General features: G+C 44.7%; 3 pseudogenes; all 3 read right to left on the reverse strand.

Moving 5' to 3' along the window:
* Positions 1-6,121: 6,121 nt before the first annotated feature.
* Positions 6,122-6,749, reverse strand: LOC132235475 (large ribosomal subunit protein eL20-like; annotated as a pseudogene).
* Positions 6,750-15,970: 9,221 nt separating this feature from the next.
* On the reverse strand, positions 15,971-17,233 carry LOC132239939 (serine/threonine-protein phosphatase CPPED1-like; annotated as a pseudogene).
* A 386-nt stretch (positions 17,234-17,619) lies between these two features.
* On the reverse strand, positions 17,620-17,712 carry LOC132222960 (U2 spliceosomal RNA; annotated as a pseudogene).
* Between the last annotated feature and the right edge of the window lie 4,599 nt (positions 17,713-22,311).

Consider the following 22,311-nt stretch of genomic DNA (forward strand, 5'->3'; position numbering starts at 1 on the left):
TATCAAGTTGTATTACAAAGCCACTGTTCTCAAAACTGCCTGGTACTGGCACAAGAATAGGCATATAGATCAATGGAATAGAATAGAGAGCCCAGAAATCGGCCCGAACCAATATGCTCAATTAATATTTGACAAAGGAGGCAAGAACATACAATGGAGCCAAGATAGTCTCTTCAATAAATGGTGTTGGGAAAATTGGACAGATATATGCAAGAAAATGAAACTAGACCACCAACTTACACCATACACAAAAATAAACTCAAAATGGATAAAGGACTTAAATGTACGACAGGAAACCATAAAAATTCTAGAAGAATCCAAAGGCAACAAAATCTCAGACATATGCCGAAGCAATTTCTTCACTGATACAGCTCCTAGGGCACTTGAAACTAAAGAAAAAATGAACAAATGGGACTACATCAAAATAAAAAGCTTCTGCACAGCAAAAGAAACCATCAACAAAACAACGAGAAAACCCACTGTGTGGGAAAACATATTTGCCAATGACATATCTGATAAGGGCCTAATCTCCAAAATTTATAGGGAACTCATACAACTTAACAAAAGGAAGATAAACAATCCAATCAAAAAATGGGCAAAGGACCTAAATAGACACCTTTCAAAAGAGGACATTCAGAAAGCCAAGAGACATATGAAAACATGCTCAAAGTCACTAATCATCCAAGAGATGCAAATCAAAACAGCAATGAGGTACCATCTCACACCGGTCAGACTGGCTATCATCAACAAATCAACAAACGACAAGTGCTGGAGAGGATGTGGAGAAAAAGGAACACTTGTGCACTGCTGGTGGGAATGCAGACTGGTGCAGCCACTATGGAAGACAGTATGGAGTTTCCTTAAAAAACTGAAAATGGAACTCCCATTTGACCCTGTGATCCCACTTCTAGGAATATATCCCAAGAAACCAGAAACACCAATCAGAAAGGATATATGCACCCCTATGTTCATAGCAGCACAATTCACCATAGCTAAGATCTGGAAACAGCCTAAGTGCCCATCAGTAGATGAATGGATTAGAAAACAGTGGTACATCTACACGATGGAATACTATGCTGCTGTAAAAAGGAAGGAACTCTTACCATTTGCAACGTCATGGATGGAACTGGAGAGCATTATGCTAAGTGAAATAAGCCAGTCAATAAAGGAAAAATACCACATGATCTCACTCATTCATGGATAATAGAGACCATTATAAACTTTTGAACAATAATAGATACAGAGGCAGAGCTGCCTCAAACAGATTGTCAAACTGCAGCGGGAAGGCCGGGGAGGGTTGGGGGGCAGGAGGTAGGGGGGTAAGAGATCAACTAAAGGACTTGTATGCATGCATATAAGCATAACCAATGGACATAAGACACTGGGGGATAGGGGAGGCTAGGGGACTGTCTAGGGCGGGGGGATAAAATGGATACATATGTAATACCCTTTGTAATACTTTAAGCAATAAAAAAATAATAATAAAATAAAATAAAAAAATAAAAAAATAAAGTAGAGTGTAGAGGCTGTGTAAAAAATTCATACAATCACTAAAAAAAGATTTACAATCTAAGAAAAAAAATAGGCAAAAGACACATACAGGTATTTCACAAAAGAGAAACCAGGAATGGCCAAAAAGCTTTAAAAAGGTGAACCTCATTATAATGAGGAAAATGTACATTAAAATCACTATAAGATATTTTATGACTACCAGGTGGATACAAATTAAAGTCAGCATAGAAACGATGGGAATACAGAGGCCATTGGTGGAAGTGTAAATGGGTACACTCACTTTCGGGAAAAATGATTACAACTATCTGCCCTAGATGCAGTGATTCCATTCCACACTTTAGAGAAAGAATATCCTGCATTTGTTCACCATGAGTAACATCATTCTTTTTGTTGCTGTTAATCCTCACCCAAGGACATTCTTCCATTGATTTTTTTTCTTTTTTTTTTATTGCTTAAAGTAATACAAAGGGTATTACATATGTGTCCATTCCCCCCCCCCCCGCCCTAGACAGTCCCCTAGCCTCCCCTATCCCCCAGTGTCTTATGTCCATTGGTTATGCTTATATGCATGCATACAAGTCCTTTGGTTGATCTCTTACCCCCCTACCTCCTGTCCCCCAACCCTCCCCGGCCTTCCCGCTGCAGTTTGACAATCTGTTTGAGGCAGCTCTGCTTCCATTGATTTTTAAGGAGAGTAGAAGGGAAGGGGAGAGAGAAAGAAACATTGATGTGCCCTTGACCAGGATTCAACCCAAGAACCTGATGCTCTGTCCACTGAGATGAACAAGCCAGGCTTTCTTCTTCTTCTTTTAGATTTTAAATTGATTTTTATAAAGAGAGGAAAGGAGAGGGAGAGAGAGAAACATCTATAGAGCAAAAACATCATTGGCTGCCTTCTGCACACCCTTTTTCAGGGATCAAGCCCAAAATCCGGGCACCTGCCCTGACTGGAATCAAACAGGCAACCTTTCAGTGCACAGGACAATGCCCAACAAACTGAGCCACATCGGCCAGGGCACATCATTCTAATAACCATAATCTGGGAGGTGGTCGGGTGGGGTGAATCCTCCATAAAGGGAGAATGGATCTACAAACTGTAGTCTGTTTATACATTGTAATACTAGAGTGTGCTGTCCAATACTGTCATTAGTCACAAGTGCCTGCTGAGCGCAAGTGCAAAACATACCTTGGATTTGGAAGATTTAGGACGAAAACAGAACATAGAACACTTTCAAATCTTTTATGTTGATTACATGTTGAACTAATACTTTGGATCTGTTAGACTCAATAAAATGTAATAAAATCAACTTCATGTGTTTTTTTTCTTTTGCTCACTTAATTTGCTTTCTAAAAATTTAATTAAGATTGTTTCTACCTGACTCACGTGAGACAATGAAAGAAACAAACTGTAATTACAGCTAATAAGAGGTGAATATCCTAAATAGTTCTAAGTGCAAAAGACAAAGCCTAGAAAGAAAAACTGAATTTCCACACGAGCTGTGTCACGCGATCTATATGGATGCAACCCCAATAAAATGATAACTCCTTCGTTGTTTGCCTTAGAACTAAGTATGGTAAGTATAAGAGTCCCCCTCCCAGCGTGCCTTTCCTTTAAACTCTATAGCCCAGCCTCGCCGAAGCAAGGCCTCCAAAAATTAGGTTGCCTCCCAAAAAAAAATGGGAGAGAGAGAGTATGGCTCAATTTGTGTTAACGCACATCTCGGGTAAAAGTAACTTCTATTACACTAATAGTGGCTATGTAATTCCAAGAGTTAGTGCTTTATGAAGATTTTAAGTTACTGTGTAAATAAGGGTCTAATTTTTGGAAATGCAGATTGAAGGGAATTTTAAGATTTTCCGTTTTTAACTTACACTCTGTGCAATGCATTGTGGGTATGTAAATAAGGTGAGTCGATTCGGAAATATCTTAGTGCTTACTGGGTGTGCCTTGCGTCACCATTAGGGGGCGAAGCGGAGGATTGGCTGACTGCGATCTAAACGCCATCTCCATCAGACCTGAGCTTTATGTCTTCTGTGTTTATACATCTGAGTTTGATTGCTGTTAAATAGAGACTTTGCTGTTAAAATGAACATGAAAATATTAGCAAAGAAGTGACTGACAAAGAATTCAGGATGGTGGTTCCTTTCTTCGATGGGGAGTTAGAGGTGTGTGACTGGCCGCGGGAACACAAGGGGTTTTAAAATTTGTCAATTTCCTTTTCCTTAAGCTGCACGGTGGGCGCACGGGGAATACATTCTTTTCTCTCCCCCCCCCCCCCTTTTAAAAAAAATCTTTATTGTTGGAAGTATTACATAGGTCCTTTCAGGGAATACATTCTTGAATATTTTGCATTTTTGCTGTTTGACAAAAATTCCGGACAGTGTCCTGTTTAAAATTGGAGCTTGCATGCTCTGTTTCAGGTTTCTTACCCACCTGACGACACTGCTACGGATGAAGTCTTGTATTCGAGTGTGAGACCTCCCGCCCATCTTCTTATCCCATCTGCTTTTCAAGTCAGTTGTTCCCTGCTCTGGGGCGCTCAGCTGCCAGATCCGACCAGCCTACAGGCACTCCTCCCTAACGGTCCATTGATTCAGATCCATCGTGGTAACGAACAACCTTGGGAAAGGAAACTGCAGCTCCTTTTTCTTTCTACCTACTCCTGCAAGCATTCTGCTTCCCAACATTTAAAAAAAAAAAAAAAAGTCTTTAGCCTTGGCTGATTGCGCAGGGTCCCAGGTTCGATTCCTGTCAAGGGCAGATGCCTGGGTTGCAGGCTCGATCGCCAGTAGGGGGCGTGCAGGAGGCAGCCAATCAATGATTCTCATCATTGATGTTTCGATGTCTCTCCCTCTCTTCCTCTCTGAAATCCATAAAAATATTTTTTAAAAAACGCTTTTATTGTGCTGACCGGTTTGGCTCAGTGGATAGAGCGCCGGCCTGCGGACTGAAGGGTCCCAGGTTCGATTCCAGTCAAGGGCATGTGCCTTGGTTGCAGGCATATCCCCAGTGGGATCGATGTTTCTCTCTCATCGATGTTTCTAACTCTCTATCCCTCTCTCCCTTCCTCTCTGTAAAAAATCAATAAAATATATTTAAAAAAGTATTTTTTAAAAAATGCTTTTATTTTATTTTATTTTATTTTATTTTATTTATTTTATGTATTTTATAGGGAAATGGAGGGAGGGAGAGAGAAACATTGATCATTTGCCTCTGGTACACACCCCGACCTGGGTAACCCACAACCTGGGTACGTGCCCTGACTGGGAATGAACTGGCAGCCTTTGGATGCACAGACCACGCACAACCACTTGAGCCACACGGGCCAGGGCCACTTCCCAAGTTTGACACCTTCTCTGAGCTGGCACATTTGTTTTCATTTTGTTGATTCTTTTGCTAACAAGTCGAACATATTTGACATAGAATTGATTTAAATTTTTCTAATACTGTACGTTTAGAAAACATCTTTCTGCAGTCTGATTCACTTGCCATACAAATTACCCATTTAAAGTGTAGGGTTTGTAGTATATTCATAGAGTTGTGTAATCATTACCACAATCTAATTTTAGAACATTTTTGTCACCTCGAAAAGAAACTCAGAACTCATTAGCAAGTTACTCTCCACACACACCCCAGACTCTGGCAACCACTAGTGTGCTTTTTGTCTCTAAAGTGTCTATTCTGGACATATCATATACAGTCCAGGCATTTGTACGCCCAGAAGATTGGTTCCAGGTCTCCCAGCCATAGCAAAGTCTATGGATGCTCAAGTCCCTTAAAGAAAATAGCATGGCTTTGCATGTAACCTATAACATCTTCCTATATACCCTAAATCAAATCTAGATTACTTATAATACCTAATACAATGTAAATGCTATACCCCCCTAGCCAGTTTGGCTCAGTGGATAGAGCGTCGGCCTGTGGACTGAAGGGTCTCGGGTTCGATTCCCATTAAGGACACGTGCCTGGGTTGCAGGCTGGATCCCCAGTAGGGAGCGTGCAGGAGGTAGCCAATCAATGATTCTCTCTCATGATTGATGTTTCTATCTCTCTCTCCCTCTCTCTTCCTCTCAGAAATCAATAAAAATATATTTTAAAAATTCTTATACTGATTGTTTAGGGAATAATGACAAGGAAAAAAGTCTCTACAGTACATACTCAGTATAGATGCAACTGATGCAGGCTTAACTACATTGTACACATCAGCAACAATGTGACATTTTTTCCAAATATTTTCCATCTGCAGTTAGTTGGCCAATTTAAATTAAAGCAGACCTTTTGTAACTGGTCTCTTTTGCTTAGCATAATGTTTGTGAGGTTCACCCACACAAACATTTGTTTTGATACTCTACTATATGCTTGCTCCATCTCACAACGTAATGGAAAGTTAGAGACCCGTGGGGGAGCAAAGTTCCTGCCCTATGATAATAGCTACACCTCATAGGACTTGCCAAGGGTAAAGGCACTGATATCATACATTTAAGTAGATACGAAGGGTTAATATTTTGTGCATTGTAAATATTGATATTTTAAGCTGATTAGAGATCACTTTTAATGGTAAACAATGGTAGGTAAATATCCAAGAAAGCTGATACTTACCACCATAACTTTTTAATTTTTTAATTTTCCCAAAGAGTTTATTTGGGCAGACCAAGGGACGGAGAGACCCTGCATTTAAAAGAAGGTGTTGGGCCTCTTGGTGGTGAAGCGTGGCTTGTGCTGGCGACGAAGGACCCGGTGCGGCAACGGGAACTTGATGTTGGAGTCGTGGAACTGCTTGACTGCTGGTCGGCGGCACTTGCTGGCTGCAATCTCCTCCACCTTCATGCTCTGGATTGAGTGGGTGCGGACACGGTGCCGGGCCCCCATATCTCGGTAGCACTGGGTGACGGCGCCGGCGGTGGTCAGGTCCCGGTATTCCCGGTACATGTTGTGGGTGCCACTGCGGGAATCATAGCGCAGCCAGATGCCAAAGTTCTTTACCCGAAGGGGGGATTTTTCAAACACCTGCCCACCATAGACGATTTCCCCTGAAGACTTCATCTTCTTTAGTTGAGACACAAAGTACCAGAAGCGGGACTTGGCAACAACATGGTTAGGTGCAAAGATGCGCATGCGGTAGAGGGATGGCGTGGCACTTGGGGGTGGGCAGGCAGCGCCCCACCACCTTGTACTCTGGAAGCGTGCCCGAGGCCTTCATGGCGTTCTCCCCGCGCTCGCCACCACCCACAAAAGGACCACCACCATAACTTTTTAATTTTAATTTTTCACATAACTGTTTTTTTGTTCTTGAACTTGTTTGCCACTTCTATTTATCCAAGAATTGAATACAAATATATTTTCATACCTGCAAGTGCTTTATTGATTATTCAATCATATTTTTAAAATATATTTATTTTTAGATAGGAAGAGAAAGAGAGAGAGAGAAACATCAATGTGAGAGTGAAACATCAATCAGCTGCCTTCTGCACACCCCCCCCCCCCTTCCAGGGATTGAGTAAAAAATCTGGGCATGTGCCCTGACCTGGAATCAAACTGGCATGGTATGACACCCAACCAACTGAGCCATACTGACCAGGGCACTCAATCATATTTTTGATGACAAAATAAGTACAATAGTTGAATTTTAAAACTTGTCCCACAATCTTTGAACTTAAATTTCTATGTGTTAATGTTTTTCTTCTGGACTAACTTATCATTACAATTATTTGTAGTACATGCTCTATTAATATAAATACATTTCACATTTTGATAATTATTAAACACTAGAGGCCTGGTGCACAAAAATTTGTGCACTTGGGGGGGGGGCCCTCAGCACGGTCTATGCCCTCTTGCAGTCTGGGACCCCTTGGAGTATGTCCACCTGCTGGCTTAGGCTGCTCCCTGGGGTAACGGGCCTAAGCTGGCAGTCAGACATCCCTCTGGCAGCTCGGCAGCCCTCGGGGGATGTCCACTTGCCAGCAGGTAGCAGGCCTAAGCTGCAGTTGGACATCCTTAGCGCTGCTGAGGAGGTGGGAGAGGCTCCCACCACCACCGCTGTACTGGCAGCCATCAGCCTGGCTTGTGGCTGAGCAGAGCTCCCCCTGTGGGAGGGCACTGACCACCAGGGGGCAGCTCCTGCATTGAGTGTCTGCCCCCTGGTGGTCAGTGTGTGTCATAGTGACCAGTCACTCCCAGTTGTTCTGCTGTTAGGGTCAGTTTGCATATTACCCTTTTATTATATAGGATAGAGGCCTAGTGCATGGGTGGGGGCCAGCTGGTTTGCCCTGAAGGGTGTCCCGGATCAGGGTGGAGGTCCCACTGGGGTGCCTGGCCAGCCTGGGTGAGGGGCTGATGGCTGTTTGCAGCTGGTCACACCCCCTTCAGGATGGGGGTCCCCACTGAGGTGCCTGACCAGCCTGGGTGAGGGGCTGAGGGCCGTTTGCAGGCTGGTCAAGCCCCCCCCCCCAGTGGGGACCCTCACCCCATGGAGGTTTGGCCAGCCTGGATGAGGGGTTGATGGCTGTTTTCAGGCTGGCCACACCCCCTTTAGGGTGGGGGGTCCACTGGGTGCCTGGCCAGTCTGGGTGAGGGGCTGAGGGCCATTTTCAGGCCGGCCAAGCTCTCCGGCAATGGAAGCTCCCTGCCTCTCCTTTTTTTCTTTTTTATTCTGGGATTTATTTACCTTCTATAATTGAAACTTTGTAGCCTTGAGAGGAGCTCAGAGCCAGCCAGGGCAGGCGGGAGGGAAGCCTCCTGCTCGCTCCAGCTCTGTGGCCACGGCTGGCTGAAAGCAGGTATCTGGGGTTTATTTACCTTCTATAATTGAAACTTTGTTGCTTTGAGTGGAGCTCAGAGCCGCCGTGGCAGGTGGGAAGCTTGGCTTCCTCCATCACTGGAGCAACCAAGCCTCCTGCTTACTCCAGCTCCGTGGCTGCTGGCCACCATCTTGGTTGGGTTAATTTGCATATAGTCGCTCTGAGTAGCTGGTGGGCGTGGCTTAAGGTGTAGCAAAGGTATGGTCAATTTGCATGTTAGTCTTTTATTAGTGTAGATAAATGTGTCATTTTATTGGAACTGCATTTTTTAATTAGATAGATACATATTACTTATTGCTGGAGGAGTCTGGGTTCAGTCCCCATTTTTTAAAAAGATATTTTTATTGATTTCAGAGAGGAAGGGAGAGGGAAAGAGAGATAGAAACATCAATGAGAGAGAATTATTGATTGGCTGCCTCCTGCATGCCCCCTACTGGGGATTGAGCCTACAACCCCGGCATGTGCCCTTGACTGGAATCAAACCCGGGACCTTTCAGTCCACAGGCTGATGCTCTCTCCACTGAGCCAAACCGACTAGGGCTCCCCCCATTTTTATAGCTAACCTGAAAAACCTTGTTTCTATAAATCAATAAATAGAGTTTCAACAATGACAACTGGATTAAGTCCTCCTTAAATTCTGTTGAAAGAAAAGATTAGGCCATCTTTTAAATTACAAAAGAATTTGTTGTCCAGACTCATTCCCTTTCTCAAATGACTGCAAAGATTTTAAATTGACATTTATTGGGAACCCTGAGCATTTTTAGATCCTCTAGCATTGTACATGTGAAAGGTTTAGGATGGATGACAAAAGACCCTTTATTCCGTGAAAGGGAGGCAGGAATGGAATCCTTCATAGATCTCCCAAAGTCAAACACTGACCCAGCCACCTCTCCTTTATGGCCAGGCCAAGCCCGGCCTCCCTGTGGAGTGAGGTTGTTCAGTGGTTTCTGCCTTGGGTGGGGGTGTTGGGAGCTTCTGGGTCTAGGGTAGCAGTGATAGAAATGATTGTGTTCTGAGCCGTCCAAAATGGCAGCCACCACTCTCATGGGACAATTGGGCACTTGAAATGTGACTAGTACACCTGAGGAACTAAATTTTTAATTTTATTTAATTTTAAATAATTACATATAAATAGCCAACATGGTGAGTGGCTACCATATTGGACAGTGCAGAGCAAGGGAATCTCAGTAATGTCCTGGACTGGGTTTTCCACTTGACCAAGGCTGGACTGTTCGGTTCTCTCTCAAGGGGAAGAGGAGATGGGACTCTAGTCTTTCCTGAAGTTAGATCAAAGTATTTACTCACCCCTAATCCCCAATCCGCATCCCATTACAGAGGACCCAAAGGAAAATCCTGAGGCATCTGAGAGCACAATCTTAAAGCAACGTGAAGAATTCCTGGGGCGGGAAGGCAGAAATGGGGGCAATCCAGATCCATGCTCTCCTGTGACCTGCACCACTCTGAGCATCCATTTCCCAGGGTTTTAATGAATCCTTTTGGTCCGGCTGTCAGTCTTGGAGGGAAACACCCAAGAAGGAGACCCTGGGCAGGATTTATTGCCTAAGGAGAAACAAGCAAACTGGGCCTGCAGGTCTGGACAAAAGCGGTCCAGGGCGCTCTGGGTCTGTGTATGGTAAAGAGAGCACAGCGTGGCTTCCCACATGGGGTGGTTATGAGGATGAAACTCAGAGATGAAGGGGTCCGTGATGGTTAATTATATGTGTCAACCTGGCAGACTAAATGGTGCTCAGACAGCTGGTAAAACATTGTTTCTGGGTATGCCTGTGGGAGTGTTTCTGGCAGAGATTCTCATTTGAACCCATAGAGTGAGTGAAGCTCACCCTCACCAATGCAGTGGGCATCATCCAATCCTCAGAAGGTCCAGGCAGAACAGAACGGCAGAGAAAGGGTAAATTTACTTTCTCTGAGTAAGCTGGGACATTTATCTTCTGTCCTAAGACTTCGGCATTCCTGGTTCTTGAGCCTTGGCCTTGGAACCAGACTTAAACCACTGGCTCCCCTTGATCTCAGCTTTTTAGTGTGGACTGGAACTACACCACCTGCTTCCCCGGGCCTCCAGCTTGAAGATAGCAGATCATGGGACCTCTCAGCCTCCATAATTGTATGAGCCAATCCCTCAGTATAAGTCTTTCTACCCCTGGCCCAGTAGCTTAGGTGGTTAGAGCATAGTCCCGGGAGGCTAAGGTTGCTGGTTTGATCCTGCTGTCAGGGCACATTCAAGAATCAACTAATGGCCCTAACTGGTTTGGCTTTGTGGAAAGAGTGTAGGCCTACGGACTGAGGGGTCCCTGGTTCGATTCTGGTCAAGGATACATGTCCAGGTTGCGGGCTTGATCCCCAGTAGAGGGCATGCAGGAGGCAGCCAATGGATTATTCTTTCTCACCATTGATGTTTCTCTCTCTCTCTCCTTCTGAAATCAATATATTTTTTAAAAAAGAATCAACTAATGAGCCTGGGCAGGTGTGGCTTGGTGGTAGAGCATTAGTCCATGAACCTGGGAAGTCACAGTTCCATTCCCAGCCAGGACACATGCCCGAGTTGCAGGCTCGATCCCCAGTAGGGGACATGCAGGAGGCAGCTGATCAATGGTCCTCCCTGAAATCAATAAAAATATATTTTAAAAAATAAAATAAAACACAAATCATTAAAAAAGAAAGAAAATAAACTAGAACAGAGCAACAACTCCAACAAATAATAGCTCATAGAACAGAAAAAGCTGATAAGAAAGTACATTAAGTATTTTATGTAAATAAGATTAGCTCTGCCAAAACAAAGTCTAAAGTATGGAGAAAAATTATGTAAAACATCTCAATAATTATTTATGTTAGTTACATACTGAAATCACAACATTTTGGACCTATCGAATTAAATAAACTATATTATTAAAATCAATTTCACCTGTGTTTATTCAATGGGACTTGTATAAAGTTAAAAACCGGTTTGGCTCAGTGGATAGAGTATTGGCCTGCAGACTGAAGGGTCCCAGGTTGGATTCTGGTCAAGGGCACATGCCTGTTTTGTGGGCTTGATTTCCAGTGTGGAGTGGGCAGGAGGCAGCCGATCAACAATTCTCTCTCATCATTGATGTTTCTCTCTCTCCCTCTCCCTTCCTTTTTGAAATCAATAAAAATATATTTGAAAAAATAAAGTTAAAAACTCTATCTGTATCTCAAATTATATTTTTATTGTACAATGAGTGCTATGAAAAAAAGAAAAGAAAAGAAAAAAAGAAAAGAACCAGAGCAAAAGAAGGGTGAGCTGGAGAGGGCAAGCCGGGCTGGGAACAAGGAGAGTGGTAAAAAGGAACTAGAGTGGAAACTTCCATTAAAAGAATGGCTTCAGAAAGCAATTGAAGAAAACAACAACTTCACTAACATGGCAGAGGAGAAACTGACCCACAACATGGAAGCCAACAAAGAGAACCGAGAGGCACAGATGGCTGCCAAACTGGAGTGTTTGCGAGAGGACAAACACACTGAAGTGCGGAAGAACAAAGATTCCAAAGATCCTGCTGATGAGACTGAAGCTCACTCATTTGTTTTAAGAACTGACTTTCTCCCCCTCCCCTTCCTAGATATGCAAAGACTGACTGGCCAGTGTCATTGTATTTTTGCCCTCCTGACAAATAGTCTAGAAGCTGATGTAGGACGATAGGTAAATCCAGACTGTATGATGTTGTTTAGGGGATAAAGGGGAGAAACTGAAAGTGTTTTACTCTTTTTCTGAAGTATTGAGGTCTTTCTAATGTAGCTATTTTTCTTTTTAAAAAAATATATTTTATTGAATTTTACAGAGAGGAAGGGAGAGGGAGTGGGATAGAGAGTTAGAAACATCGATGAGAGAGAAACATCGATTCAGCTGCCTCCTGCACACTCCCTACTAGGGATGTGCCCACAACCAAGGTACATGCCCTTGACTAGAATCGAACTTGGGACCCTTGAGTCCACAGGCCAACACTCTATCCACCGAGCCAAACCAGTTAGGGCTGTAGCTATTTTTCTTGTTGTATCTTTTCTACTTCAGTACACTTGGTGGGCTGGGTCAATGGTTAGCACTGTACTGGCTCTGTGAAAACATGTTTGTGAAAAGAGTATGTAGTGGCTTCTTTTAAATTGTTAGATGCTGAATATCTGTTCACTTTTAAATCCCAATTCTGTCCCGATCTTACCAGATGCTACTGTACTTGAATGGTGAATAAAACTGCACAGTGCTAATAATAATAATAATATGAAGGAGTGGCAAAAAGAAACTCTGGAGCAGTGGTTCTCAACCAGTGGTTCTCAACCTTGGCTGCACATTAGAATCACCTTGGAATTTAAAAAGATTCCAAGGTGATTCTAATGTGCAGCCAAGGTTGAGAACCACTGCTCTGGAGGATACTTCTGTTAAGAAAATGGTAAAAGGGCCTTGACCAGGTAGCTCAGATGAAGAGTGGATCCACCTGGAGGATTCGGTTAGGGTACATATAAGAATCAACCAAGGAGCATTTGAGATCTTGCTTCCCAGCATATGCTGTCAGTGTGGCTTAAATAAACTCTTAGAGAGAAAAAAAGAGCCCTGACCGGTTTGGCTCAGTGGATGGAGTGTCGGCCTGCGGACTCAAGGGTCCCGGGTTTGATTTCGGTCGGGGGCATGTGCCTTGGTTGCGGGCACATCCCCAGTGGGGGGTGTGCAGGAGGCAGCTGGTCGATGTTTCTCTCTCATCGATGTTTCTGGCTCTCTTTCCCTCTCCCTTCCTCTCTGTAGAAAATCAATAAAATATATTTTTTTTTAAAAAGAGAAAAAAAGAATCAAACAAAGAACGCATAAATAAGTGGAAGAACAACTGGTGCCTATCTTGTCTCCTTTAACTTCTCTCTGTAAAAACCAATAAGTAGAAGGTAACTGGAATGGGTATGTCTATCAGAAATCAAAACAAAATTATGTCCTTTATTGCTTTAAGGTAGCCCACATATACTCACAAACTAAATTAAACACAAGCTGTAAAAAGTACTAACTTAAAATACTTTTTTTTTTTTTTTTCAGACAACATAACCTTGTTAAAACTGTGCCGAGCCAGCTCAGCCAGGCTCGGTGAGCCTGAGAGGGGGCAGTGAAGGATTGAGAAAAGGCAGACAAAAAAAGAAAGCTGGGTCTGGGTGGAACGCTGCCCTCTCTGATGGAGAGAGACAGTACCACGGCCTGCAAGCCGAGTCTATTTTACAGCCAGATTCCACGAGGCAAAGTAAGGGTGTAGTTACAACGCTCTCGTGGGTTTTGAATCTATTCAATTACATGCACCTGAACTCTATCAAGCCCACCTCACTCAGACACGTGGGACCACAGGTTTGGACCTTAAGGTCAAGCTTACAACTATAGCTGTTGGCTATAATTGTGCTGCGAGGGCTTTGCCCTCCAAGCTGGGACTTGCACGTGGCTTTGCCACGAGAGGACTGTGCCCTCTCATTAGTCCGAGGCTTGAACCTGTCCAAACACTGTAGCCGCTCTCCATAAAAACAACACTTAGGTCCAGCTGGTTTGGCTCAGTGGTTGAGCACTGGCCCATGTTCAATTCCAGGTCAGGGCACATGGCCATGTTGCGGGATAAATTCCTAGTGGGAGGTGTGCAGGAGGGAGCCAAAAGTTGAAATTTACCTCATGGCTGGGGAAAAAAGGGAGCCATATACAATACTTTCAACAATGCAGAACTTATCTACCTATCATCTACCTACCTATCTATCTATCTATCTATCTATCTATCTATCTAAGGCTAAGTGACCAACAGTCCAACTGACCGATTGGCCGGTACATATGACACGTACTGGCAATTTAAAAATAAACGTTGTGGATACTGCATTTGGTGGGAAAGTTCTCCTTCTCGGAAGGGATTTTCGACAATGTCTCAGTGTTGTGCTGCATGCTATGCGATCGGCCATAATACAAACGAGTTTAAAGTACTGTAGTATTGGGGATGTTTCATACAGTTGTCTCTTAAAACAAATATGAGATCAGAGGATTCTGCTTATAGCGAATGGTTAGTAAAACTTGGAGATGGCAAACTTGATAGCAGTTTTCATTTAGGAATGGATATTATTGAAATCCCCCATGAAATGATTTGTAACGGATCTATTATTGAAGCTACCATTGGAAATAGTATATCTATAGATAATATTAAAAACATATCTAAACGTGTGATTCTTTGTCCTAAAAATGAGCACGTTCAAAAATTAAATGAAGAAATTTTGGATATACTTGATGGAGATTTTCACACCTCTTTGAGTGATGATTCCATCGATTCAATGGATGATGCTGAAAAGGAAAATTTTCCCATCAAATTTCTTTCCTTTTTTTAAAAAATTTTGAACATTTTTAATTTTCCTGTGCCACATAACAATGAGCTACAGTGTGTCACCGATCTATAGTATAATTAACTTCTTGTCTTTTGTTCCTTATGAATTTACAAATCTAACTATCTTTCCATTTACTTTCTCATGGTTTTGCTACGTTGACTAACACTTTTTAACGAGAAAGTCTTAATGGGTTTTGCGGTTCATTTGTAAGCAGCCGGTTGTTGAAGGCATTTCGGGGTGAGGAAGTGCTACTGCGTGACACTGTGAGGTGTTCCTGGCAGGACTGGGGGCACCACGTTCCCTGCCCATCAGGACATCTGCAGAAGCAGACCACGTGGATGAAATAGCACAGTGTTAGGAGCTGCAGCGAAGACGCAGCAAAGCAGACGGCATGGAAACAGTGCCGATTGTCACCATCCTCGCTCCCCCGCACTAGGGCAGTGAATCAAAGGTGGCGCCAATCCCATTAAAGCGGCTGAAAGCAGTTTTGCCCTGCCGAAATTTCTGCTTTGATTCCTTTGAGAACTCCTCTCAATTCCCACTTTTCCCGTCAAAGTCAACATGGCGAAAAGTCTCAGGAATGGAAAGTCATTCTGATCACATGAGGACAGCAACCTGTGGAGTTCCTGCAGCAGCCGGTGTGAACCGAATAAACTCAGAACGTGAGCCAGGCAACCTTAGGGCTCTGGTCCTGGCCTGTTGGGTGAGACTTTTGTAGATGGCTAATGTAGGTGCAAAGGTGACTGTTCTAGTCACCAAGAAGGCAAACTCAGCGCTGACTTGTACCAACTGCATCACCAGCACAGGCCTCGGCACCTGACAGCTCCGTGTGGAAATGAGTGCCTGCACAGCTCTGGCAGGAGGAGAGCTGTCTGCTTTGTTAGGAGGGAGAGGAGATGACCTTCCTGTTGCCAAGCGTCGGAGCCATGACTACAATTTAACTGATGAGATGCAGTTTGTTCGAGGAATTACCCAAGATTACACTGGGATACCAGTTGGGATTGAGGTCCATAAGGTAGACACTCACCATACGCTGCGAGAAAACAATGTGATTTAAAAACAGAGAATTTGAGCCCTGGCCGGTTTGGCTCAGTGGATAGAGTGTTGGCCTGCAGACTCAAGGGTCCCAGGTTCGATTCCGGTCAAGGGCATGTACCTTGGTTGCGGGCACATCCCCAGTGGGGAGTGTGCAGGAGGTGGCTGATTGATGTTTCTCTCTCATCGATGTTTCTAACTCTCTATCCTTCTCTCTTCCTCTCTGTAAAAAATCAATAAAATATATTTTAAAATAAATAAATAAATGCAGAGAATTTGAGATAGTTGAGAAACACATCATTAGGAAAGTTTATTCAAACACTCATGCAGAGATATTCCAGCATCATTTGTTCTCTTATTCCCAGGCTCCAACCCTCATCAGCCCCTTCTCTTTCTTAAAGGGAAGGCAGTTCTACTTCAAATGTAATTCAGAATAGGACCCAGCTCTATGCAAAGGACATAAATTCATAAATCTGCCTGGATACTTCTTCATTTAGAAGCTGCTGTTTCTGGCAAAATTAAAAGACAGTGGAAGTGGAAGTGACTGGATCATAACGGCAATCATTTTTCCTTCATTTAAGTCCATCAGGTCACCTTCTATTCCCCTCTCACTCAGCTCGTCCAAACTGTAGTACCGATGAACGATCTTCTCAGCGGTGACCACCAGGACTCAGACCCCGTGGTATCTTTGCCCAGCTGGCATCCGATGGCAGATGACACCATGACATCAAGGTTCTGGTAGGTACCCCCAGCATTCCTGTGGTAGTGGCCCGAGAACACAGGTTTGATACCTGCTTTGGCGAACTTGTCTGCCATCTCCTTCCGCACGGGCTTGGTGAGGTTGAAGTAGTCCTCGTCCTCGTCGATGCTTTGGAGGAAGAGGGGGATGGAAGACAATAGTGTGCTGGCACTTCAGCTGCCCCGCCACGCTCAGCTGCTGGTCCAGCCACTGGTCCTGGGCCTGCTTCAGGGCAGGGCACCTGGAGGCGTCGTACAGAAACTGGGAGCTGAGGACGAGGAACAGGACGCCCCCGACCCAGAAGCTGAAATAGTCATCTCCCCAAGTCTCCTGGAACTCCGCGATGGTCTCGGGCGTGGGGACGTTGCCCACGTCGTGGTTGCCACTGACCAGGACCAGTGGGATGTCGCTGTCCACGTCCCCGAGCACCCGCTGCAGGTCCTTCGTCTGCTCCTTCCGCCAGGGCATCCCTGGCAGGGCATGAATGAGGTCCCCACACAGAACAAAGAGTCTGGGCTTGGGGTTCAGCTTGTTAATGGCCTGAATGGCTTGCTCAGTTAGACGAATCTCCTGCCCCCACTCATCTCCACCATTGTCACAGTCCCCAGTGGACCAGGCCTTCATCAGTCCTAATTGTGGGTCTGCACCCTGGATGAAGTAGAGGGGGCCTGTCCATTCCCTTTCCTGTTCTTCGGGAAACGCATCCAGGGCCCTGCCCCGGGCTCTGTGGAAAACACCCCCGCCTCCGCTGTGGACATGGTGAGCGAGTTCCTGGTCCCACCTGAGTACACTGCGTGGGAGCCATCAAATTTCTTAATAGTATTACTCCTTCAGGAATGCCGTGTCATAAGTTAAAATTGAAAGTAGGTGCAATCATCATGCTACTGAGAAATCTTAATAGGAAATAGGGTCTTTGTAATGGTAGGAGATTTATTATCAAAAGATTGCGACCTGCCCTAGCCGGTTTGGCTCACTGGATAGAGCGTCGGCCTGGGGACTGAAGGGTCCCAGGTTCGATTCTGGTCAAGGGCATGTACGTTAGTTGCAGGCACATCCCCAGTAGGGGGTGTGCAGGAGGCAGCTGATCGATGCTTCTCTCTCATCGATGTTTCTAACTCTTTATCCCTCTCCTTTCCTCTCTGTAAAAAAGCAATAAAATATATATATATATATATATATATATATATATATACATATATATATATATATATATATATATATAAAACTGATAAGAACAGATACTACACTTGATCTTAGCCAAAAGGCCGAGAAGCGATATATATATATATATATATATATATATATATATATATATATATTAAAAAAGATTGCAACCTAACATAATCGAAGCTGAAGTATTAACAGGATCTGCGGAAGGAGAGTTTGTTCTGATTCCAAGAATTGATTTGCCCCATCTGACACTGGCCTCCCATTTAAATTAATTCAAAGACAGTTTCCTATGATGCCAGCATTTGTGATGACTATTAATAAATCACAAGGACAAACTCCAGACAGAGTAGGAATATTCCTACCTGAACCCGTTTTTGGACATGGTCAGTTATACATTGCTTTCCCTCGAGTTCGTGTGACGTTAAAGTTGTAAATAGTTCATCACAAGGGAAATTAGGCACAAATCTGTTCTCCAGGCAACTAATAATAATAATAATAAAAACTGGCTGGAGATTCAGAATGGTTTACCTATAGAAATCTTAAGAAAGAGAAGAACTGTGCATCTCAAAACAAAGTGCGACTAAATGACTAGTCTGTTACTCATTTTTCAGGAAACTGCAACACTGATGGTGGCTATTAATCTCAAGAGTTGCTGCCAGAAGTTTATTATTAAGCCCTTCGGACTGCAAAAGGCACTCTTCAGCGGACAGTTGCCCATTTCTTTGAGGAATTAGTTTTTCTGCATCTCTATGACTTTCCAAATATATGCTTTCTTAGAGTTTGGTTTTGGTTCTGAATCATTTCTTAGCCAGAACCCAAGTATGGAGATTGCTGAACTCAGGTTTGGTCTGCAGTTCCTGCACCATACAACAGATCCATCAGTCCATTATATGAGTCCCCGATGTCCGTGAACCTCATAGAATTTGTGAGCCCTGAGTGCTGTAAGCCAGGAGTCAGGCACAGTAATGTTAGAGATCTCCTTTGTTGAGGTGTTTTGTTCTTGTTGTTTTGTTTTGTTATATATATATATTTTTTCAGAGAGGAAGGGAGAGAGAGAGAGAGAGAGAGAGAGAGAGAGAGAGAGAGAGAGAGAATTATCAATCAGCTGCCTCCGGCACACCTCCCACTGGGGATCTAGCCTGCAACTTGGGCACATGACCGGAATGGAACCCGGGACCCTTCTGTCCACAGGCTGATGCTCTAGCCACTGACTCAAACCAGGTAGGGCTGTTGAGGCGTTTAATAGCCAGAGTTTTGTTCTTGATGTTTTGTTATGCTGCATAATTTGCCTAGAGCTTTTGTTGATGTAAATGAAAGTGTTTAAAAACAGAGAAAAGAAGGGGAGATGTGGGCTACAGTGTTTGCACTGGTCCCACGTGGCTAAGTGATAGAAGCTGTGGGAGGTGCAGCAAGTAAACAAAGCTCATCAGGTGCATGCAATTGAGTAGATTCGACACCCAGGAGAAGGTTGTAACCATCTTGACCACGCCCTTACTTTGCTTCGTGGAATCTGGCTATAAAATAAAGACTCGGCTTGCAGGCTGTGGCACTGTCTCTCTCCATCAGAGGGGGCAGCTTACCACCCAGACCCAGCTTTCTTCTCTTGTCTTTTCTTAATCCTTCACCGCCCCCTCTCAGGCTCACCCCATTGGGCCATGGGGAGCTGCATGGTGACTGTTAGTGAGGACTGCCTGTGTCCTGTCTCCCAGCAGGAATATGACAAGCACTTCTTGGAGCCCAGCCAGGTGAGCAAAACTCCCTCATCAGGGCAACAAAACAGAACAGCCTTGTTGCAGAAGGCCTTCCAGGGTCTGGACCCTCCCATCCGGCGGGGAGCTGAAGAGAGGAGTTGAAACACCTTCCAGACCCACAAGAGGAGCCTCCATCCAAGAGTAAGAAAGCAGGCTCCAGGGGTCAGCACCGGCTGCACAGGGACCTGCGTGTGCGGTTTGTGACCAAACGGTACTAGTGCGGTCAGTATTACAGCACCAAGATGATAACCGAACATGTCCTCCACCCAGATACTTGTGTATGTTGGACAGATGAAGGCCAGGTCCTGGAAGGCGTCAGGGGGCACATGCTGGAGACCCTCATCCCCAAGATCTATTGGGTTCATGAAGTAATTCATGAATCAGAAGCATCCCATCTAGCAACTACCCAGGATACTCTCAAGGGGTTGTACAAAATAGATTTTTATTGATTTCAGAGAGAAAGGGAGAGGGAGAGAGAGAGAGACAGAAAAATTAATGATGAATCATTGATCGGCTACTTCCTGCGCCCCCCCCCCCCCCCCGCCATCCCCCCAATTGAGCCTGCAATCCGGGCACATGCCCTGAGTGGGAATCCAACTGTGACCTCCTGGTTTCTAGGTCAATGCTCAACCACTGAGCTATACCAGCCAGGCCAAAATAGATTTTTATAGGAAGAAAGAGGGCAGAACTGAGAAGTTAAGAGTGGATTATCCTAAGCAGGGATATCTTCCTTAGGGGAAGGCAGGGGGTTTTAACAGGGAGATTACCTCACTAATGTGGATCAGGAAATTCCAAACTGATCAGTTTAAAATTCCACTTTTGGGAGAGGCTGAAACTGCATTTAGGTTAGATGTTAAATCTAGGTTTGGTATGATAGGCTTTTAGCAGAAATGACGCCATATTGGGCCTGTGATTTCCTCTTTAACAATGTGGAAAATTACATTCATAGATTTTCTGTGATAAATCATCCCTGTATTTTTAGCCTAAACTCAATTTGGCAATAATGTATTTAAAACATATTTTATTTTTTAGAAAAGTTTTAAATGTATAAAAAAAATTGTGAAGCTGGTACAGAGTCCTCTATACCCCACAACCAGTTGCCCCTATCTTCAACATGTTATTATTAGTATGCTTCAGAGAAGAAGCAACTTTCATGTATTTATCCAGCGAACAATCCTTGAGGCTAAGAATGAGGCTCAGTCTAGGGGCCCACAGTTGTGACCAGGCAGGGACTGGGCTGGAGCGGGTCTGTCTGGGGCCAGCCTGCAGGCGAGACTTCACAACCGGAGTCCAGGTGGTTTTGAGAGTACGTTTATTAAAGCTTGTAAGAAGTAAGGCGAGCTCCCCAAATCAGGGGCCCTGGTAGGACACAAAGCATATTCAGGAGCCAGACTGCAAGGCAAAAAGCAAATACCTTTACTCCTGCAGGAGGTGCACACGCACAGGGTCTGGTCCGCTGGGGCTTTGATGTCTGCATCAGGCAGGCGATCCGTTCCTCACTCTTGATTGGAAGAGCTTAGGCTCCCAGTCTTGCGTGATTGGCTAATTCCATGAGGCAAAGTAAGGGCGTGGTCAAGGGTTGACCTTTGCCATGGCGGCCCCCAGGGGAGCTGCAAGTCACACGACCCAAAATGGCGCTGCCTAAAGGCCCTTCTTTGACGGAAAAGATTGTTTATTCTCACAAGCTGGAGACAGTGACACATGGCAGGGCCTAGCACCGAGGAAGCAACAGGAGAGAGACTGGTGGGCTGCTTTGGCCCTCCAGCCGCCTCTGGGAAAGGAGTGAGCCAGGCGGGGCTGCGGTCAGCGGGGCTGCGGTCAGCGCACAGGAGAGTCAGAGCAAAGAGGGTCTGGGCACAGGTTCAGGGGTTTGGTCCAGGATGAGCTGCCACTGCCCATTGCTCTCCTGGTTGTAAGTCTGGTAGGAGCCCTTAGGGTTGAGGCGATTCAGGCCAGTGGGGAAGGAAGAGGGGAAGAGAAAGGCATGGGCATGCTCCTGGGAAGGAGAGAGGGTTTTATTTATTTTTTAAAAAAAATTTAACCCTCACCCAAGGCTATTTTTCTATTGATTTTTACAGAGAGTGGAAGAGAGAGGGAAAGACAGAAAGATGGCTGTGCATCAATTGGTTGCCCCCTGCTCCGGCCCCAACCAGGGCCCAGGCGAGGTACCTTCCCTTTGTTAGGTCGGAGAGAGCCCAGGATCAGATACATGCAGACATGTGATGAGATAATGGACTCTCCCTGGCATTTCTAACAGATCAGCATGCCAGACACAGATACAGGCTTCTCCCTGAATCCACAATGACCCCCACACAGATACTGACTCCTTCCTGAATACCTGGCTGACCCCCTGCAGCTGAAACTTCCTCAACTGAATACCTCAGCTCATGTCCCCCCTCTCACCCAACCGCAGCATAAAAAAAAGCGCCCCCCTCCCTGTTGGCGTGAATCCACATGCCCTGTCCCTTGGGGGTACGTGGGTCTCCCGGACGCAGAATAAACTTTCCTTCCTTCCTTTCTTTTCTGATTCACTTGACTCTTTATTTCTTATGCTGCCTCCTGAGCCACCTAACCTAACACCCTTGACCAGAATCGCACCCAGGACCCTTTGGTTTAGTCCCTAGGCCGACGCTCTATCCATTGAGCCAAACCAGCCAGGGTTATTTACATTTTTATTTATTGATTTTAGAGAGAAACACTGATTTTTTTTAAAAAAATATTTTGATTTTTTACAGAGAGGAAGGGAGAGGGATAAAGAGTTAGAAACATTGATGAGAGAGAAACATCGATCAGCTGCCTCCTGCACACCCGCCACTGAGGATGTGCCCGCAACCAAGGTACATGCCCTTGACCGGGATCGAACCTGGGACCCTTCAGTCCGTAGGCCAACACTCTATCCACTGAGCCAAACCGGCTAGGGCAAAACACTGATTCTTTATGCATTCATTGGTTGCA

Source organism: Myotis daubentonii, chromosome 1, assembly GCF_963259705.1.
Source record: "Myotis daubentonii chromosome 1, mMyoDau2.1, whole genome shotgun sequence".
Taxonomy (NCBI): domain Eukaryota; kingdom Metazoa; phylum Chordata; class Mammalia; order Chiroptera; family Vespertilionidae; genus Myotis; species Myotis daubentonii.